Genomic DNA, 22129 nt, shown 5'->3' with positions numbered 1-22129 from the left:
CCACATCGAGCGTCTGCAACGGTCGCCACAGGGTCAGCGTCTCGTGTGCCCCCTCCACACCCTCGAGGGCTCGGGCATGGGCCAGCGTGCCACCGTGTTCAGCACTCGCATCGCCTCTTTGCCTCAACTCCTCCCCCTGCCGCCTTCGCCGCACGCCTCCGCGCTCCTCGACGTAAACATCACCGTCCCGGGCGTCAAGAGCAAGCGACAAACAGCACTGTGTGCCATGCAGCAGGAGACGGCTGCATTGATCTTCGAACATCTACGCGACCGACTCCTAGTGTACACTGACGGATCCGTGCCCAGTGACGGTTCCGCCGCTGCCGCGTGCACGGCACCGGACATTTCTGCGTCTCTACAGTGCCGCCTTCGTTTTCCTTCCTCGCCGACAGCCGCCGATTTCGCGGCGACTGACCTCGCGGCTCACCTACTTCCTCAGCAGTGCGGTGTCTCGTCTGCCGCGATACTGTCGGACTCACGTGCGGCTCTGTGCATGCTGAGGAAGGACTATGCCGGTCTTCCGCTTGTGCAGCGCGTGGGATCAAAACTGCGCCATCTCGTAAATCAGGGCTACGATTTGGCATCGCAGTGGGTCCCTGCGCACATCGGCCTGCCCGGAAACGAAGCGGTCGACGCGCTCGCGAAGCGAGCTCTCTCGACTCGCATCCCCCTCGCCAGCTCCGTCACCTGTTCCGACGTGGCCAAGATGGCGATACTGCGCATCCTCCGCGCGCAGCATCCGAATCCGCGCGTTCCTGCAGCGGCGCCCCCTCGCCTCCTCCCCCGCGGGGCTCTCTCCCGCTGGGACCGCTCGTTTCTCCTTCGGCTGCGCGTCGGCTCCTACATCACGGCCGCCAGAATGCACAGACTGCACGGAAGAGGCAGCCCCGCGTGTTTGGATTGCGGCGAGGAGGAGGCGCTAGAGCACCTTCTGCTCCGCTGCCCTGCCTTCGATGTTGGGCGCACTGCGCTCTTTGCATCATACCGTCGTGTGGGACTGCCCTGTGACTCGGAAGGAGCACTTCTCTTTCCGGCAGCCCATCCTTCCATTGTCAAGAAAGTGCTGCCTGCCCTACTTGACTTTTGTTGTGAAACACAGCTGAGAGCGCAGCTGTAAGCCCCGCATTGCTTCCTCAACCTTCTTGTTATTTTTTTCCGCCTTCTTTTCCTTCTCTCCCTGATCTTTTTCTCCCAACACCTCTTTCCCTGTGCAGTGCTGTTGAGGTGTCGGGGTGTTGAGGTGTTGAGGTGTTGAGGTGCTGTTGAGGCACTGCACTTCTCAAGTCACAAAAGTCACTACACACACACTCGGTACAACCTCACTGATGTCAGCAAAGGGCACTTTCTTCGCGTTTCCGTAAAGCGAAAGACGACCTTCTTATTCAGAAAACGAAAATCAGCGAAGTGTACCCTTCTAGATGAACGAGGAAAAGACTACGGCTGTACGCATGCATACTTACCGAAAGTACCTGTGCAGCTTCTGGTAAACTCGTAGCTGACGTGTTCGTTTAGGCTTGCAGACCTGCTTAAATAGGCGCGACAAGGTAATCATTCAAAATGTCAAAATGGAAGGCGAAATAAGGTCATTCAAATGATTCAGCACTAAAAGAATGCTCGTGCATGAGACATAGTTCGAAAGCATTGTGACTGAGCGCTCAGTTTAACAACCCTAAACGAGGCACGCCGGTATGCAATACTAATCAAGACTACCTGTACAGCTTCTGGCTAACTCGTGGTTTGCATGGGCGTGAGTACGTAAATCTGTTTAAATATAAAAGACATGGTAGATATTAGAAATATCTGACTGCAACGCGAAATACAAGCGATTCAAATATTTAAGCATGCCTTGTGAAAACGGTAGTGACTTATATGTTTCATGTATGTTTCCTCCTTATACCCTGTGCGACGTTTATGGTTCCTTGTCCTTTATGTGAACTTCAGGAAACATGCTTTGTGTGGTACCGCAATTTTACTCCTTCTTTGGTATGACTCCATGGTACCGCCTTAATCTTTCCTGTAGGATGTACCCTTTGCGTTTACAGCAGTGTATTGCCTGCTTGCGCTCTTTATGTTACCTAGCTGTGCATTCCCTCGAGGACACAACCAGGTACCTCACAATGCGCACAGTGATTAGCTGTTAACTCATGGTACCGATAGACCATCTACTTGTAAGATGTATTAACTATCGATGTATCTAGGCGTGAATAGGGGGGAGGGGGTGCGCTTGCCCTCCTTCCCATTCGCAGCATCCCACCGATGCATTGACGGCCAGACGCCATGAAAAGTGCAGCTTAAAATAAAGATTCGTGCACACCACAGCCGCCACCGCACGATCGTGCGGTGGCGACTGTGGTGTGCTCGCTGGCTTGCGCTACATGAAGCGAAAAAGAGGCGGACGCCTCCGGGGGCCGATTCACCACGTTTCTGCGAGAGTACATAAATGTAAAAACTGCTAATTAAGTAGCTGTTTTCAGTATTATTTCGGTGTCATAACAGCACTTAACATGTCAATAAATTAAAATACGTAACGATTTGGTCTATATTACGCCCGTTAGATTTCTTTGCAGGCTTCAGCGTAAAAAAGCAACCGCTGCCACCTCCAATGCTCCACTGGTGCTGAAGCCAAGTTTCACTATGATATAGTTCGAAAGAATGCATTGAAATGGGATATTTATAACGTTTCTGGTACCCAACATATAAAAATAAATGAATGTTAACAATGGGAGTCGAACTCACAGTTAACGTGTGTGAGGCAGAAACGCTACCACTGCTACACCACAAAACCGTGGTTTACGCACGACGTTTTGACATGTTGCTGTAAAGGCGGTCAATTGCCTTCGCGAGGCTTTTTCCTAGTTTTTTGTTTCAGACCTCAGCCATCTTGAGATACCTTTCCTCTACAACTCTGCGCAAATTACACACAAAAGTTTGCTAACAGATGCAGTACCTGCGGTCGCTGCTAAAAGTGCCTCTCTTTTCAAAAGTGCGTCTGATTGCTCCTTTCACGTCAGCGTGGTTCGAAGTACTTCAGCGCGGATACCGTAAATGCTTTCTGGGGCGCAAAACTGAATGATTCATAATTGTCAGTTGGCTAAGTAGTGGAGGTTGTGTCCGAAGCATGGCCGTATTTTGTTTACGCGTGCATTTAAGCAGTACGCATCTTTCACTTCAGCCCAACCTTCAGCTGCCGTAGCCAGCCATTGCCACGTTTTGTCGTCTTTGCTTGCTACGCTACGAGGAAAAAAGGCCCCACCGATTCAAAATGAGGCCACATATTCTCTCCAACATGACACTTGGCGCCATAAGAAGCGTGTATATGGGTGATGATCACGCGTTTGGGCTCGTCGGGTCTCGTATGTGCCCTTGTGCCCAGTGCACACGGAATATAGGTGGCGCGCGAGGTGATCCATGATGGCCGGCACAGGATCACCGACAGCGCGTCCGTGGAGTTGCACTCCGACCTTATTCTCATCGGCTGCGGAAAAAGGCAGCGATGACGCTAGCTTTCTGCGAAGCGGCTGTCGTTAGCAGAGGTCATGGATAACCTTCAAATCCGTCAACAAAAAGAAGAAAAAAAGAGTGCGTCACTAACACAACACAAGGAACTTCTGAACGCCGGCTATCTCACTTGTTGAGGCGTGCGTCAAGGCATGCTGCGTTAACGTTGTTACTGTTCAAGGGCTGCTGGTATACAGACGTGAAACGGTCACTGCAAGCCGCCCTCATTGAAATACGGCTGTCACGGCCGGGATAAAGAAAGGGACCATAAAAAAAGTTGGAGGTCACTTTAGCATATGCTCAAGAGGTTGCGCGCTCACTGCACATTTATTAAAACCCTTTGATATTCTCATTCGAATGTGTTGTCACTTCCTATTAATTGTTCTTTTTCTTTACTTATTTTCTCGTTCACTTGTTCCCTTTTTCTGTCGCCTAGACATCACCCCTAGTTCTGCTCGGTTAACGGCACACTAAAACGGTCGTGGCAAGTCCATGAAGACCATTAAGACACATACGCTGGGCCACTGATTGAATTTTTGTTTAACACTTCCATTGCCGGAGGTAGCTACGTAAGCTTGTAAACCGGATGTCCCTGTAAACTTGGACCATGATTTAAAGAAAAAAAGCCAAGAGCTCCAGAGAAATCGTACCGACTGCATAGTAGCGGCAGTCGTGTGCACTTACAGCTAATGGTTTTTTTCATCACGAAGTACGAAATAATTATTTGCTTTTAATTAGTGAACTCTTTATTATTGTTTGAATCGCAAACACAATTACAATGTTGTAGGGCGCCTTAGGTAACCTCCGAATCAATCATTTATTTCGTGCTGAAGTGTGCCTGGTGCTTTTTTTTCTCCATGAAAAAACCAAAGCCCACGAAATACACGACATAATAAATAGACGCACGCTCGCTCGGCGCTGCTCAAGAGCCTTTTGAGAAAGTTTTGAAAGATATCCGCCTGTTTTACTTTATTGCCGCGTCGTACAAGGGTTAGTCATGTAGGAAGGCTCGAGAGGCTTCGCGATGACGTTCTTCAGGTAGCGCTGGGCCCTACGCAGCGGCATGTGCTTGATCGCCTGTGCCGTCTCACGGGTGTTCTCGAAGTGCACCCGGAGGTTGGAGCCCCGTGCCTTGCACGACTTGGTTGCATTATCCGGATCAACCGAGTACCTCCCCATCACGACCTCAGATGAGCCGCGATTACAGAATAACCAAACCAAAGCCTCTCGGCTTCCACAGTAAAAAGCACTGAGCCACGAGGTCGATGCTCCAAAGCGGTACAAAAGCGCCTCTAGTGAACGCGGTGTTGCCTTAGAAACGAGCTGTTTCTAAGGCTCAGGCGTGCGTCGCTTACTCAGGCGCACATTTCGTTGCCGCGCCGAACACTGCGTTGCTCGACGCTCACCGCGTCCAATGCGGGGCGCGTAGACGCTGCGCCGTAGCCCATTGTCTTACACCCCTTGGCGAGTCCAAGGGAACGCTTTCGCGTTCCACTCTTGAAGGCGAAGCAGAGTAACGCATGAGTTGTTTCTTCGTCTAGCCGAACCAAATATAGCCAAGCAACAGCAGTTCACCAGGCTAAACAGTGGTTCAACAACTAAAAGGCTAGTATGCTTCGCATCCTGGGCAATGCATTGCCTGGGCTTAACCTTAGCTAAGCGACAGCCATTTTTCTCTCCCTCTCTCACTCGCTCCCTAGTCACTACTGCGCATGCGCTACTGGTAGCACCGAAGCACAGGTGTTAATTCCGCATGTTCCGCCGCTGTGCAGCGCCGCACCTTGACCGCCGCCGTTTGTTATGACGTCACACGCGTTACTCGTCGTCGCGCTCGCCTCCGCTCGCTTAGCCAGCTGCGTCGCATGCCTGATAACATGTCGGAGGATTGAAAAGGAGTTCTCGCGTGCGCCGCAACCACACTTGAGGCGGCAGTATGGACGGCGATAATTATGGTAAGAAGAAGGAGGCTGGAATCGACATCGGAACGAGATGAAGAGGAAACGAATCGCCCAGGAAACAGACAAACAGCGCGCCGAACGACTGGCTAACGCCGCAACATAGCTAGACAACCACAATAACCTGGACTTGCAATGAAGATTAACCAAGGCTAACCATGCTATGCCTTTGCTTCGCTACGTATAATCTGCCATAGCTGAGCTAAGCCACTGCCAGTTTTTTCTTGCGTGACGTGTACTGTCCCATGCGCTCCAAACCCTCCTTGCACAATAGTGTTCTATACACAGAGCTAGCTACTTTCTTCGCACAACGCTGATGTCAGCAGTGGGAGGCCGAGCGCCGGGCTGGCTGCACGTCAGAGTCGATTGAATGGAGCACGAGGGTGTGTGCCTCCGTGGCTTCCTCGTTTTCGCATTCAAACGCACTGTACGTCTCTCGCACAGATACCGTGACAGGACGACGACGTAGGCGACGCCAACGACGGCGCCAAACAAATGAGAGCACGAACATGGACGCCAATTGGGTCGGTTGCCTTTCTGAAAGAAAAAAAAACAGGCACCTTGCACGTATAGCTGCCGCATTAAATATGAGGAGAGGAGGCGGGGTGGACACGTTCTGGGCAACGTAGCCTCGGTTCGACGATTTCAACGCGCATTTTAACTTTTAACAGATGAATAGGTGAGTTCGTACGACCTCATTGATGTCCAGCGCAGCACACCTTCTTCGCGTCGCCATAAAGTGTAAGATGGCGTTCGCATTCAGAAAACGCAAATCAACGAAGTGCATCCTTCTGAGTGAAGGAAAAAAAGAGTGCCTGTATGCATGCATACTTACCGAAAGTACCTGTGCAGCTTCTGGCAAACACGTAGCTCGCATGTTCGTATGGGCGTGTAGAGCTGCTTAAATAGTCGAGGCAAGGTGCTTATTCGAAATGTCAAACTGGAAGGCGAAATAAAAATAATCCAGTTATTTAAGAATTAACAAAAAGTTGGTGCATGAGAGAGCTTAAAAACACATTGTCCTGTCAGCGCTTATTTCACCAACCCTAAGCTAGATAAAAAAAGAGACTCCTGTATGCATACTCAACAATACTACTTCTGCAGCTTCTGGTTAACTCGTAGTTTGTGCGTGTGTATGTACGTAAAGCTGCTCAAACAGCCGAGTCATATTCATTACTCGGAACGTATAAATGAAAGTTAAAATAAAATTCATCGAAATAGTTAAGCATTCCTAACATATGGAAATGATCCTGACAATCATGTTTCCTCTATGTTCCTTCTTGTGCCCTGTGTGACCTTTATGTTTGCTTGTCTTTTATCTGAATATCTCGAGAGCGGCTATCTCATTTGTCGCGGCATTCGTCAAGGCATGGAGCGCTGAAGCTCCGTTTGTACAGATGTAGTACGTTCAATACAAGCCTCATAAGAGTGCGATATTATTTTTGACGAATGCCGCCGTATTGGTATGCTCGAGCTTTTTGTTGTGTTTTTCAGTCGCGCTGTCCACACTCCTCGCGCGCCCCGCGTAAATTCATAAACGGAATTCTTGCATATAACCATTCACGCCCAGTGTAAGTATAATGTTACTAATTAATAAGTATGTTAGTAAGTATTACGTTGCTTGACCATAATAAGCAATAAATTACTAGCTTGCGCAAATACTAAATTCATGTCAGGCACGGCGAATGAAGATTATTTCTTACAAGGCTGTTTTTATGAGAGTAAGCGGAGAAAAAGTCCAGCTAGAGTTCACCTACACGATCGAACAGCACAAAGCAAAGATTCTCGATCAGTATAAACACTTCAGCATCATTCTATCATCTGATTTGAAATGGAACAAACATGCGTCACACATATCTCCTAAAACATTTTCAGCAATCTGTTCGCTTAAATGTGCTATAAAATCGGCCTCACCTGACACTAAGATTCAAGCCTACACCTCACTCGTTCGTCTTATGCTAGAATATGGCATTGCATTTTGGTTCCCTATGCAAAACACTCCATAAAACGCCTAGAAGCAATGCATAGAAAAGCCCTAAGATTCATTTATATTAAGTACAATCGTAATGATTGCACGACACAATTCCTTATCAAAGCTTGCCTACCAACTATTTGCAAGGGTGCAAAATTCTTACGCCTGCAGTTTATATTTCGCCTCCTTAATGGGGGCTAAACTAAACAGTCACACATTTGTATCTTTCTCTGATCTGGGAAACACTAGAACTAACATCCTATACATTTAATTGAACATAACTTCCACAATGACACCATTCGGGTATTCATTCTTTCCGTGAACAATCAGATATCGGAATTCATTAGCCAGAGATATTATAATTTGCTCACCTGGCAATTTTCTTCCTATGCTTGAAAAATATGCATACAACTATGTATCGTGGTTGCAGAGATCGCTTATATGGACACTACATTTTGTTTTCAATTTATTCGGACGTACATTTGTTGTTGACCTTCTGCTTATGTATTGTTTTCATTAACAGTTAAGGGCTCACTCAGGAAGGAGACACCCTCTTACTGTACTGCTCAACTATGCTTTGTTTTTAGCCGCAATATTAACTAGCTCTTAACAGTTAGTCATTCCTCAATTGATGCAATTTTTTTTCTATGTCTTGCTTCCATATGAAGGCAACCAGCATGTATGAAATAAATATATAGGAGTAATTATTGTGCGTATCCAGCATAGTGTGCTTGCATGTTGCGCAGCACACGGACATTTCTCCATTTGTCACCTACCGAAAAACAGCCGCGGCGGCCGGTATAAATGAAATTAATTAGTTGCTCCTGTTGCTTTTTAAAAGGAGTGGTACAGTATGGTGCTTCAAGCGCAATGTGTTACAAAGTACTTTGCGCATAATCCTTGAAGCATTTTTCGCACTGGCCACTCCGCAGCGCGCCCATCTGTGTGCACAGCGAATTACATTACAGCCCACACAAATTATTGGTGGCTCGTGACGTGATCTATGATGGCAGGAGTAGAGGTTACCAAGATCGCGGACAACGTGTCCGTGTAGTAACATGGCGAACTTATTCTCATCGGCTGCAGAAAACCGTAGGGATGGCGCTACCTTTTTGCAAAGCAGGTGTCTTTAACAGACAATGTATCACCTTCATACGTGTAAAAGAAACAGAAAAAAGAGCCTGTGCCTAGCAGAAGTCAAAGAATTTCTGAACGTGCATCTCATTTGTCGCGGCGTCCGTCAGGGCATGCTGTGCTGACGCTGTTGCTATTATTAACCAAGGGTTCTTCGTGCAGACGTCGAACGTTCAAGGCAAGTATCATAGGAGTTCGAGTATATTGTTTGCCGAAGGCAGTCGTCTCCATATACATGAGCTTTTTTGTTGCATATTTAAGTGGCGCTGTCTGCCCGCGTTGCCACGCCGTGTGCGCCCCACGAAAATGCATAAATGGCATTCTCCAACATAACAATTCCCGCCCAACGTAAGCATAAGCGACTGCCGTGCATTTAAAGCACCATGTGATTTTTCTTGCATGGCACAGGGTCGTTTTTTGCATTTTGCCCCCATCGAAATGCGGCCGTCCAGGCCGGAATAAAGAAATTAGATTACGTGCTTCTCTTTCTTGAAGAAGGAGCTGTACTGCATAGATATTCAAGCGAAATAGATTAGAAAGTTGCAAACCCGTCAGAAAACTACCGCGCTAAAAAGTAAGGCCGGGATAATTCTTCAAAACACATTACCCCGAACCTATGCAGCGTAGCATATGGCCTAATACAAAATTCAACCACCTCTCAGACAACGCAGCATTCATCATCATCACCATCATCATCATCATCATCATCTCTATTATTACTACTTACTATTATTATTATTATTATTATTATTATTATTATTATTATTATTATTATTATTATTATTATTATTATTATTATTATTATTTCATTTGAAAAAGATATTACACTTGACCGGAAAGGGAAACCGAGGAGCAGGCTGCCAACTGACAACGGAAGGGGCTCAACGCCTGCCTACTCTTCAGAAAGGCGAGACAGAAATATAAGAATGGAAGATGGGGAGGGGAGGAAAGACGAAGGAAAGAGCAAGAGCACAAACCTCAAAGAATAAAGTCGAACACATACAGTACAGGCCACGCAGTGTAGGGCTAGTCGCTGCAGGAAACGCTACTATAGAATTTTCAAATAGAAAAAATTGTGTCTCAGGACTTGCCATTTGAAAACAGAAATAACTTACCAAAGTGAACCTAAGTTAGTTACTTCTATGAAGGTAAGGAAAGCGCGATAAGCCCGGTCGTGTCGAGACGCACTGCCACTGGGGTAAAAAACGTTCGTCGAGTGTCGTACAACGTAGGTCAAGGAGAGGATACTCCCTCACCATACGGATATGCGCTGCGCAATGAAAGAGGGCCGCTCCAGTACCGGGTGCTCAAGTGTCTCGCAGCAACCGCGCAACGTACACGATAGACTGGCCACACGTCCTTGTTGGAATAATACGTTCACACACTTCACACAGCCAACGTTTAGCTTGAATAGTTGTGCTCAAGCGCGACGAGGCAAGCGTCGACCGCGAAAACGGGGCAGGAGCGTTGCATTTGGAGCGCGCTAGTCTAGACGCTGCATCAGTAGGTGGCGACCATTCATTTCCCGCTGGTACTCGAAAACCAGACAGGGCTACCTAACGGGTACACAAATAAGCAACCGTAGCTGTGCATGTGTGATTTGCAGAGTGACACGATGTCGCAGCTTGGCATGACGCTGATCTCTACGTTTGTAGCCCACAACGTAACAAGTGTAAACCACGGTGTTAGCGAAAAGACAGGTCGAGACCAACACAGACCGCGCAGCTCGCGTTAACGCAGAGCACGTTGTAACGCAAGCAGACGACACTTACTGTGTGCTGGAAGGCTCACAACTACAATATTGCTATCTGCCACAGGCAACTATTAAAAAAAAATTTGAGTGCGTTCCCTGAAAGACCTTGTATATACTGTTGTTTTTAAATGCTTTCACTATAATGGCCTAAATACAACATGTCAACATATCTGGAACGCTACAACGTAAAATGATTCCAAAATTTCCGTTTTCGATTCTGTAACCAGCCCTCGGTGATTGGTCAAACACTTTTTCGGACCACCCCTACTTCACCTGCCTGTCACGTGACGTTCCAAAAACCGTGATAGCTGCTCATCTGATATGACGTGACCACACTGAATATGCATAATTTGACCGAAAAAAGAAATATAGTTATGATTCGACGTCTTTTCGCCATACGTCCCCGGCTGCTGGTCAAACGTTTTCGGGCTTTTTACCCACTTCACCTGCCTGTCCCCCGACGTCACATAACCGCGTAAACTCACCGCGTCAAAGTGGCGTGTACGCATTAAAGACGCATTAATATGCCCAACAAAGCTGAATTTTCTGCTGAATAGCTGCAGGCTGCCCCGTTCCCAAAGGAATAAATGATGGCTTCCCCCAATCGCTCAGGCGCTGGCTACACGCATCTGCTGGAGAGCATGGGTTTATTTGCGAATATAAAAACTCATTGCATGGCCGCGTAACATGTTCGAGAGATTTCGGTACGTTTACAACCTCATTCTGCCCACTCTTTCTTGCTGAGAATCCGTTTTAGCGTCATTCTTAAGTTTCCGTTTCATGCCGCCACAAGCTTCGACCAGCTAGTGTAAGGTAAGTAAGGGCAAGCGGACCAATCGCAGACGCCGCCTCTGCTTCATCCGGTTAGCTACTTTCAGTGCACTGGGTCGGCTCTATCGAATTCCTCTCCAATCCTGCGGGATCCTCGCCTCTTGTCAGCTAATTAGATAAGGCAAGCCGATCAGTCCAGACAATGTTATTCGTTTTTCAAGCAAAAAAAGTGAGCTCCTATGAACTGGGAGAGCGTATGATTGGTATGTGCAGACAACTCTACGGGTGACCGCCCGGTGCTTGTGTTGGTGGTTACGCAAATTTGACGCCAGGGTATTGGAATAAAAACATATTGAAATAGTTTTACGTTTTATGGCCCCAGAAACGTGACGCACGAACGGAGCCTAACTGTGCATATAATCCCTGAAACATTTTTCTCACTGGCCACAGCAAGCCACGACCATCTGTCTGCAATGCGAATAACATTGGAATGCACACAAATTATAGGTGGCGCGTGAGGTGATCCAAGATGGCAGGTGTAGATATTATCAGGATCGCGGACAGTGTGTCTGTGTAGTAACACGGCGAACTTATTCTCGTCGGCTGCATAAAACCGTAGGGATGGCGCTACCTTTTTGCATAGCAGATGGCTTTAACAGACAATTTATCACCTTCCCACGTGTAAAAGAAAGAGAAATAGGAACCTGTGCCAAACAGAATTCAAAGAACTGCTGAACATGCATCTCATTTGCCGCGGCGTCCGTCAGGGCACGCTGTGCTGACGCTGTTGCTATTATTAACCAAGGGTTCCTCGTGCAGACGTCGCACGTTCAAGGCAAGTATCATAGGAGTTCCAGTTTATTGTTTGCCAAAGGCAGTCGTCTCTATATACATGACCTTTTTTGTAGCATATTTAAGTGGCGCTGCCGCACGCCTTGCCACGCCTTGTGTACGCCACGAAAATGCATAAATGACATTCTCGAACATAACATTTCGCGCCCAACGTACGCATCAGTCATTATCCTGCATTTAAAGCACCGCGTGATTGTTTGTTTCCAAGGTACAGGGTGTTTCTGCATTTTACCCCCATCGAAATTTGGCCGTTGAGGCCGGAATTAAGAAATTCGATTAGTTGCTTCTCTTGCTTTAACAAGGAGGTGTACTGCGTTATTATTCAAGTGGAATTGATTGGAATGTTGAAAACCCGTCACAAAACTACTGCGCTAAAAAGTAAGGTCGGGATAATTCTTCAAAACACACTACCCCGAACGTATGCAGCGTCGCATATGGCCTTTTAAAACGATCAACCACCTCTCAGAATTAACGCAGCATTCGTTGTCGTTATTATATTAGTATTATTTCATTTGAAAACATATATACACTTGACAGGAAAGGGAAAGCGAGGAGCAGGCTGGCAACTGCCAACGGAAGGGGCACAACGCCTGCCTACTCTTCAGAAAGGAGAGACAGAAACATAGGAAGGGAAGATGAGAAGGGGAGCAAAGACGAAGCACAGAGCAAGAGGACAAACCTCAAAGAATAAAGTGGAACATATACAGTACAGACCACGCAGTGTAGGGCTAGTCGCCTCATGTCACGCTAGTACAGAATTTTCAAATAGAAGAAGTAGTGTCTTAGGCCTTGCCATTTGAAACCAGAAATAACTTACAAACGTGGTAGAATCCACGCGCCGGCTTACCGAAAAGCTCGCCGGGGTCAAGGAAGAACTTCAAGCACAGCAAGACCATCTAAAGACAGACCCAGCTCAGTCGCTCGAGACACCTACACCCGCCACCAACACGCCATCACACCAAGGCATACAATCAATGGACACAACCCAAGACGAGCCCCAGGAGAAGAAGACGACTGGTCCACCCCCAAGAAAAGAGCACGCACCGAACCTACAGCCACCGTTGTCCCCGAGCAGAACACCGACACGCTGTCGCACCAGGGCACAGAATCATAGGACAAAACCCAAGACGCGCCTCAGGAGGAGAAGACCACTGACCCAAACACCAAGAATTGAACACGCACTTCATCACGACATTACAAGGGCCTGACCCGATTGGAAACTCAGCTCGAAGGCAAAATTGAAGCGTTCGCCAATACCTACGCCAGCACGGCTGCCGTGACCGACCAACGACTGGCGCGGCTGGAGGATCTGTTCACTACGTCCTTCCACACCATACAAAAGCGTTTCGAATTCATTGAACACACCCTCAAGCCCATAGTGCGCAGCCCCATCTTTTCAGCGGAATTCGCCAACCACCCATACCTCCAAGAACAGACGCAAGCCCCACCCTCGCCACAACTATGTCTCAACCCCAACCCGCAATAGGATCGCTACCTGGCCTTACGATCTGGCAGTGGAATCGCCACAGTTACAACAAAAAGAAAGCAGTGCTGCAACAACATATTAAAGGGCCCCTGAAACGGTTCGGACAAATTTTGTAGACGCGTAGGGTACAGCTTAAGTAGGACATTCGCACCACAATTTAAGTGAAGCGTTACGTATTAATGGAGCTACAAGCGATTAGAAGCTACCCTCCTCCCTAGCCATGCTTTTCCTCCTCAACTCGTTCGCCGAGCGAGTGGGGCTAAGCTCCGCCTTCACTGGTTCAGCGTCACGATGCGACGTCACATCGTCCACTTCCGGTTGTTTTGGAGCCCGCCCCCGCCCGCGCGAGACCGCTCCGCTAGCCGCTTGGCCGTCGACCCCAAGCGAGAGCTATCGAAGCAGCGTGCGTTGCGAGCATTCTGTCGTAGCGCCGAACGTGTCTTGTATTCCGGTAACCACAGGCAAGCTGGTCATTTCGGCAAATGACTGTAGGCATAAACTCAAGCTGATGAAGGAACTTTAGCGTAGACGTACGTGAGCGGCCTGATCGGTCAGCACGGTCCATACACTTGTTGGTGCAGCGTTTAACCAGCCAAACAAAGCGCTAATATTGCTCTAACCAAGTGTAAAACATTTTAAACATTTATAAAAACAACGTGTTCATGATTACACTCCTGCGAAAAATACACACCAGCAGCAAAGAAGAATACACTTCGTTGCTGCTACTGTGTATGGTTGAGCTCTGTGCCACCAGGTGGCTGCACCGTGCAGACCATTCGCATTTGCCCTTCTGCTCTTCTCATGGCTCATCCCGTTACGGCAAAGTCAAGCGGCCAGACTCTGTCCCCTTGCGCTTGCGTTTTCCCTAATGCCGGACTCGGGAAACGCTATTGCGTTAGTAATCTTCCGGTGTAAAGTGACGGCCACAAACGCTCAAATCCTGGCGCCGATCGGATAGCGGCAGTCCGATGCGCAGCAGCCAGTTCGCTCGTACGCTGCCTTTCAGAGGGACACGATGTCGCAGCTTGACATATTGCCAGTCGCTACGTTTGCAGTCCACAAGGCAACAAAGTCGAATCATAGTGCTCGCGAAAAGACTGAGACCGACTCTGACCGCGGAGCTCTCTTCAAAATGGAGTACGTTGTAACACAAGCAGACGACACTTGCTGTGTGCCGGAAGTGCTTAAGTGTACTGAAAAATTATTCTTGTGCATTCTCTTTATGTTACTTTCCTTTCATAAAAACAAATTAACTAACATTCCAACTATTACGAAGATCATTTGTTTACCATAAAGTTGGAAAAATTATCGATCACGCACCCTTGTCAGCCAATCGGATAGCTCGCCCCACTGACGTCATATGGGTGATTTCGGTCATATGGGTAGGGGCGGCTTAAAATTCCGCCGAGCAGTGCGCTGCGATCGGCAGCGATGTGCATATTAAAACCCTTATAATAAATTACACGCTTTACGCGGAGCACTTAGATGTGTCAATTAATGATCAGAAGGACCTACTCTAACGACTCAATACGTTTGTAGAAAATCGTCAAAAGCGTTTCAGGGTCCCTTTAACACAGTAACCAAGAAACCCGACATTATCCTGCTGCAAGAAACGGCGACGGTGACCACCACCCTCCCTGGATATCGCGCTCACATTAGCTAAGCGGAGGGACGGGGCGTCTGCACGTTCGTCCGCAAAGGGCTCACGTTCATCGAGCACCACCTCAACCACGGCCGCAGCAGGGTAGAATAGGCCTTCACCGAAATCATGCCAAGGAAACGACGGAAAGGCAGCCTGTTCATCGGCAACATCTACAGTAACCCCAAGCACCAAACACAGAAATTCAAGACCCACTACACACAGCCAGCACCCAAGCCAGAGACAACACGTTGCTGATTGGAGGGGACTTCAACGCCGCCCATCGAGCGTGGGGTTACGTGAAGGACACAACCAAGGGGCGGGACTTATTACAGGATACCCTGGACCACAACTGTGTCCTAATCACGGACCCCGCGCATACTACCCGCATCGGCAACTCCGTAGCACGAGACACCACACAAGGCCTTACATTCATCAAAAATGGCCACATGGGCAAAGTAACATGGCACAACACGGGCGTCGACCTGGGCAGTGACCACTACATCCTCGAAATTACGATACCCAACCAATTACGGAGCAATACCATTATACACAAGTGGACGGACTGGGACGGATTCCGTAAGGGGCGCCTCACCACAGCACAAGACATCACAGAGATCGAAACCTGGACGGCGGAGCTCCGCGATGCGGTGCGCTCAGCCACAAAGACCATAGAAACAGATGAGGACGTCATCATCATGGACAGCCGCCTGGCCCATCTGATCGAGGCCAAACGTTCGATACAGGCGCGTTGGAAACAGCACCGGTTCAATCGCAAATTGAAGAAGAAGGTGGCTGACTTAAACAGGGCCATTGAACACCATTGCATGCTCCTGTGCCGTCAGCAGTGGAATGAAATCTGCAACCGAGCTGACAGGGAACTCCATCGCAGTTGTACATGGAATCTATTTCGGCACCTCCTAGACGAAACAAAGACAAAGTCATGCTAGCGCGACCGCCTGGCCCGCCTCATGCACCCTATCACACAACAACAAGGAAAAGACGCTATTATCAGGAACCTAGAAGCCAAGTATCTGCCGGACACGCCAACGGAAACCCACCCGCCCTACGCGGGGGAGGGGGGGTGGGCTGCCCAACGCGTGGCTCAACCGACACATTACCATATCAGAAATACGGGTAGCGCTGCACGAGCTCAACACCCGCTCATCAGCCGGCCCCGATCTCGTTACCAACAAGATGCTGCGCAACCTGGACGATGTTTCCATAGAGGCCCTGACCCATTACTTCAATGAATACTGGCATTCGGGCAAGCTGCCCCGACAGTGGAAAACGGCAAGAACGATCCTGATTCCGAAAGCGGGCAAACCACTGGACATCGGCAACCTTCGTCTCATCTCACTGACGTCCTGCGTGGGCAAGGTGCTGGAGCACGTGGTCGCCAACCGGTAGCAAGAATACCTAGAGAAGGAAGGCCTCTATCCTGATACGATGATCGGCTTCCGGCGCAGACTCAGCACACAAGATGCCATGCTACAACTCAAACAAGAAATCATCGACAACAAGACACAATACAGCAAAGTAATTCTGGGTCTTGATTTACAAAGTGCATTCGCCAAAGTCAAACACTCAGCCATATTAGCACAAGTATCAAGACTCAACATGGGGGTAACGAGCTACAATTATATTCAAGACTTCTTGACCAACCGCACGGTGGAACTGCACGCCGGAGACCTAAAGCTCCCCGAGCACAAGCTTGGCAGTACGGGTACTCCGCAGGGTTCGGTCATCTCGCCATGGCTCTTTAACCTCGTCATGATCGGGGTAGTGAGGGCAGTAGCGGGGACCGGCGTCCGGCATACACTCTACGCCGACGACATTACCCTGTGGGCGGCCGGCGGCACCGACGCCATCATCGAGCAACAGCTGCAAGCGGCGGTTACCGCCATCCAGCAGCACCTTGACGGCACAGGCCTAACGTGGTCGCCCGCCAAATCCGAGCTGTTCGTCCTCACACCGCTTCGAGCGGGACGGATGCGCGTTCCCCTTCGGGAGTGTGACCACATCAAGATTGTGACTGCATCGGGGCAACGCATCCCCGAAGTTCCCAAGATCATGGTCCTGGGCCTGCTGCTCAACAAGAGCGGCCGCAACGACGAGACCATCAACAAGCTTACCACCGAGGCAATGGACGCCATCCGGTTCATACACCCAGTCTCTACACGACGGGCGGGCATGCGTGAAGACAGTCTCGTGCGCCTTGTCCAGTCGTTCGTGATCAGTCACATCGCTTACGTTGCGCCCTACCTCAACTGGCACGTCACTGACAGGACCAAGATCAACACGCTGATCAGACGGGCTTACAAGACGGCGCTGGGTTTGATGGAGACCATGAGTATGGCTCGGCTCCTGCAGCTCGGCGTCCATAACACCCTAGAAGAAATAGCCGAGGCGCAGCTCACCGCGCAATTCGAGCGCCTCTCTACCACCAAGACGGGCCGCAGTATATTAACGTCCCTGGGTTACAACCCCCAAGCTCCCTACCGGCAACCGTGCGTGATCACAGATGAGGCGCGGGCCCACATTTACGTGGACCCCATCCCGAAGAACATGCGCCCAGAGTACAACCAAGAACGGCGGCAGGCGCGGGCCAAGGCTCTCACTGAACAACACGCCCAAGACCCACACGCCCGGTACGTGGACGCAGCGGAATACAAGCGGGAAGGCTTCGCGGCAGTGGTCGTTGCGGCGGCTACCGGCACCAAGACAACGGCAGCGGGCGTGCGGTGCACGTACGCCACAGACACTGAGGAGGTTGCCATCGCCCTGGCGATCACCGAGGCTGAGTGTCGCACCGTGCTCAGCGATCGAGGAATGCCGTGCGCAACTTTGCCAAGGGGCGAATATGCGCGCCGGCGGCCGCCATCATCGGCAAGCTCCCACATCAAGACCGCGGCAGCACCGTCCGTATCAAGTGGTTCCCGGCACACGCCGGCGAGTGTGCATCCTCACCAAACCACAACGAGACGGCCCATTCGGCGGCGCGAGCGCTTACCTTCCGCGCCCCCGAGAGTGACCGTTCCGTGTGGTGGTTCGAAACCAGGGACACATTGACGAGTTATGCCGAAGTAACCAAGTGTTACCGCTTAGCTCGGCGGACAATGCCGCCTCCCCACCCAGCACTCAGTTGGGACGAGGCCGTATTGCTAAGGCAAATACAGACCGCGTCATTCCTCGCCCCCGCAATGCTGCACGTGCGTCACCCAGAGCTCTATCCGAGTGGGCTGTGCGGTGTTTGTGCAGCGGGTCCGGCGGACCAATGGCACATCATGTGGGACTGTGCCAGGTTCTCGACGGCAGCTACCTCCAGGACTTACCCGCCCGAACTTCAAGCTGCACTGCAATCTGCAGACAAGGACTCACAATTATGGGCCGTCCAGCAGGCCCGGGGTGCGCTCGAAAAGCACAAGCCTCATGACCCACTACAAACGGGCCCAACTGGGGTAGTGCAGAGTAGGGTATAACCCCAGGTCGACGCTTGGCCAGCGTCTTGACGCGTTAAACCGTCCTTTGCAGGCATTTTATTAAAGTTATCCCTATCCTATCCTATCCTGAACCTAAGTTAGTTACTTCTATGAAGGTAAGGAAAGCGCGATAAGCCCGGTCGTGTCGAGACGCACTGCCACTGTGGTACAAACATTCGTCGAGACTCGTACAACGAAGGCCAAGGAGAGGATACTCCCTCACAATCTCGATGTGCGCTGCGCAATGAAAGTCGGACGCTCCAGTTTCAGGGGCTCAAGTGTCTCGCCTACACCGCGCAACTTACACGATAGACTGGCCACACGTCATTGTTGGTATAAACTTTCACACATGTTCACACAGCCAAGCTTGAATAATTGTGCTCAAGCACGCGAGCACGGGGCAGGAACGTTTCATTTGCGGCGCGCTGGTCTAGATGCTGCTTGAGTATGTGGCGACCATTCATTTCCCGCTGGTACTCGAAAGAAGGCACAGCTGCCTAACGGGCACACAAATAAGCAGCCGATGGCGTGCTTGTGTGATTTCCCTAATTACACGATGTCTCCGCTTGACATGACGCTGATCTATACGGTTGCAGCCCACAACGTAACAAGGATGAACCACGGTGCTAGCGAAAAAAACAGATGGAGCCCAACCTAGAGCGCGCAGCTTGCGTTAACGCAGACCACGTTGTAACACAGGCAGACGACGCTTAATGTGTGCTAGAAGGCTGACAACTACAATATTGCTATCTGCCAGAGGCAACTATTAAAACATTTTGAGTGTGGTCGCTGAAACACCTTGTATATATTGTTGCTTCTAACTGCTTTTATTTTCATGGCGTAACTATAACCTGTCAACACATGAGGGGCGCTATAACATAGACTATTCCAAACTTTTCTATTCCAATTCCGTAATCAGCCCTCCGCGATTAGTCAAAAACTTTTTTTGACTACCACCACTTCACCTGTCTATCACGTGACGTCGAAAAAACCATGATTGCTCCCCATCTGTAATGACGTCTACATGCTGATTAGGTATGATTTGGCCGAAAAAAAAATAGTTATGATTCGACGCCTTTTCACCATAAGTTCCCGGCTATTGGTCAAACGCTTTCGGGCTTTTTACCCACTTCAACTGCCTGTCCCGCGACGTCACAAAACCGCAAAAACTCACCGCGTCATGGTGACGTGTACGCATTAAAGATGCATAAATATGCCACACAAAATTGAATTTTCTGCTGAATAGCAGCAGGCTGCCCCGTTCCCAAAGGAATAAATGATAGCTGCCCCCGATCGTTCAGGCGCTGGCTACACGCATCTGCTGGAAAACATGGGTTTACTTGCGCATATAAAAACTCAGTGCATGGCCGTGTAACATGTTCGAGAGATATCGGTACGTTTACTACCTCACTCTGCCCACTCTTTCTTGTTGAGAATCCGTTTTAGCGTCATTCTTAAGCTTCCGTTGCATGCCGCCACGTCTTTCGACCAGCTACCGCAAGGTAAGTAAGGGAAAGCGGACTAACCGCAGACGCCGCCTCTACTTCATCCGGTTAGCGACTTTCAGTGTTCTCAGTCTGCTCTATCGAATCCCTCTCCAATCCAGCGTGATCCTCGCTTCTTTTCAGCACAATAGATAAGACAAGCCGATCAGTGCATACAATGTAAGTCGTTTTTCAAGCAAAAAAAAGTGAGCTCCTGTGAACGAGGAGAGCGTATGATTGGTCTGTGCAGACAACCCTGCAGGTGACCCCCCGGTGCTTGTGTTGGTGGTTACGCAAATTTGACGCCAGGGTATTGGAATAAAAACATATTGGAATAGTCTTACGTCATAATGCCCAAGAAACGTGACCGCACGAACGGAGCCTAACTGTGCCCATAATCCCTGAAGCATTTTTTCTCACTGGCCACTGCGAGGGCCGACCATCTGTGTGCACAGCGAATAACATTGCAATCCACACAAATTATGGGTGGCTCGTGACGTGATCCAAGATGGCAGGCGTAGAGGTTATCAGGATCGCGGACAACGTGTCCGTGTAGTAACACGGCGAACTTATTCTCATCGGCTCCAGGAAACCGTCGAGATGGCGCTACCTTTTTGCAAAGCAGGTGTCTTTAACAGACAATGTATCACCTTTCCACGTGTAAAAGAAACAGAAAAAGGAGCCTGTGCCTAACAGAATTCAAAGAACTGCTGAACATGCATCTCATTTGTCGCGGCGTCCGTCAGGGCACGCCGTGCTGACGCTGTTGCTATTATTAACCAAGGGTTCCTCGTGCAGACGTCGCACGTTCAAGGCAAGTATCATAGGAGTTCGAGTGTATTGTTTGCCGAAGGCAGTCGTCTCTATATACATGACCTTTTTTGTTGCATATTTAGGTGCCGCTGCCGCACGCCATGCCACGCCTTGTGCACCCCACGAAAATGCATAAATGACATTCTCGAACATAACATTTCGCGCCCAACGTACGCATCAGTCATTATCCTGCATTTAAAGCACCGCGTGATTGTTTGTTGCACGGTACAGGGTGTTTCTGCATTTTCCCCCCATCGAAATTCGGCCGTCGAGGCCGGAATTAAGAAATTAGATTAGTTGCTTCTCTTGCTTTAACAAGGAGGTGTACTGCGTAATTATTCAAGCGGAATTGACTGGAATGTTGGAAACCCGTCACAAACTACTGCGCTAAAATGTAAGGCCGGGACAATTCTTCAAAACACATTACTCCGAACGTATGCAGCGTCGCATATGGCCTTTTAAAACGATCAACCACCTCTCAGAATTAACGCAGCATTCGTTGTCGTTATTATATTACTATTATTTCATTTGAAAACATATATACACTTGACAGGAAAGGGAAAGCAAGGAGCAGGCTGGCAACTGCCAACGGAAGGGGCACCACGCCTGCCTACTCTTGAGGAAGAACGAGAAGAAAGGGGGTTAACCGAGGGGCCCGATTTTTATTAGTCATATCATAAGAAACCAACAAACACTGACACCAAGGACAACATAGGGGAAATTACCTGTGCTTAATAAGTGAAATAAAGAAACGATGAAGTAATGGAAATTAAAGTGGATGAAAAAACAACTTGCCGCAGGTGGGAACCGAACCCACAACCTTCGCATTACGCGTGCGATGCTCTACCAATTGAGCTACCGCGGCGTCGTTTTCCCATCCATTTTCTTGGGTATTTATGTGTCCTAGTAGAACCCTGGGAGTGTTAGCCAGCGCCACCACTCACAGACCTTGGCGGCGGACGTGGAACGTCTTTTTTTGCCGCAGGCGTCACGAGCCCACACGAACCCGCAGGCGTCACGAACCCACAACCTTCGCGAAATGCGAAAATTGTGGGTTCGATTCCCACCTGCGGCAAGTTGTTTTTTCATCCACTTTAATTTCCATTACTTCATCGTTTCTTTATTTCATTTATTAAGCACAAGTAATTTCCCCTATGTTGTCCTTGGTGTCAGTGTTTGTTGGCTTCTTATGATATGACTAATAAAAATCGGGCCCCTCGGTTAACCCCCTTTCTTCTCGTTCATTACATAACGAGGGTCTCGAATCCGGCAACATTGATGCCTTCAGGT

At 49.3% G+C, this 22129-nt stretch overlaps 1 protein-coding gene and 1 non-coding gene across 2 annotated transcripts in view; both read right to left on the bottom strand.

Annotated features, from left to right (window-relative positions):
- Nucleotides 1-1520, bottom strand: part of LOC142588886 (uncharacterized) — a 98550-nt gene extending 97030 nt beyond the window's left edge. Inside the window, exon 1 of the mRNA XM_075700703.1 lies at nt 1461-1520. The gene's annotated coding sequence lies outside the window, so the exon portion shown is untranslated. The remainder of the gene's footprint in view (nt 1-1460) is intronic.
- A 20111-nt stretch (nt 1521-21631) lies between these two features.
- TRNAT-CGU (transfer RNA threonine (anticodon CGU)) lies at nt 21632-21704 on the bottom strand. The gene has a single exon. It is a non-coding gene; the product is annotated as a tRNA-Thr (tRNA).
- Between the last annotated feature and the right edge of the window lie 425 nt (nt 21705-22129).

Source organism: Dermacentor variabilis, chromosome 7 (assembly GCF_050947875.1).
Source record: "Dermacentor variabilis isolate Ectoservices chromosome 7, ASM5094787v1, whole genome shotgun sequence".
Classification (NCBI taxonomy): Eukaryota; Metazoa; Arthropoda; class Arachnida; order Ixodida; family Ixodidae; genus Dermacentor; species Dermacentor variabilis.
Note: the sequence above shows the minus strand (reverse complement) of the source record. Positions and strands in the feature narration are given on the sequence as shown.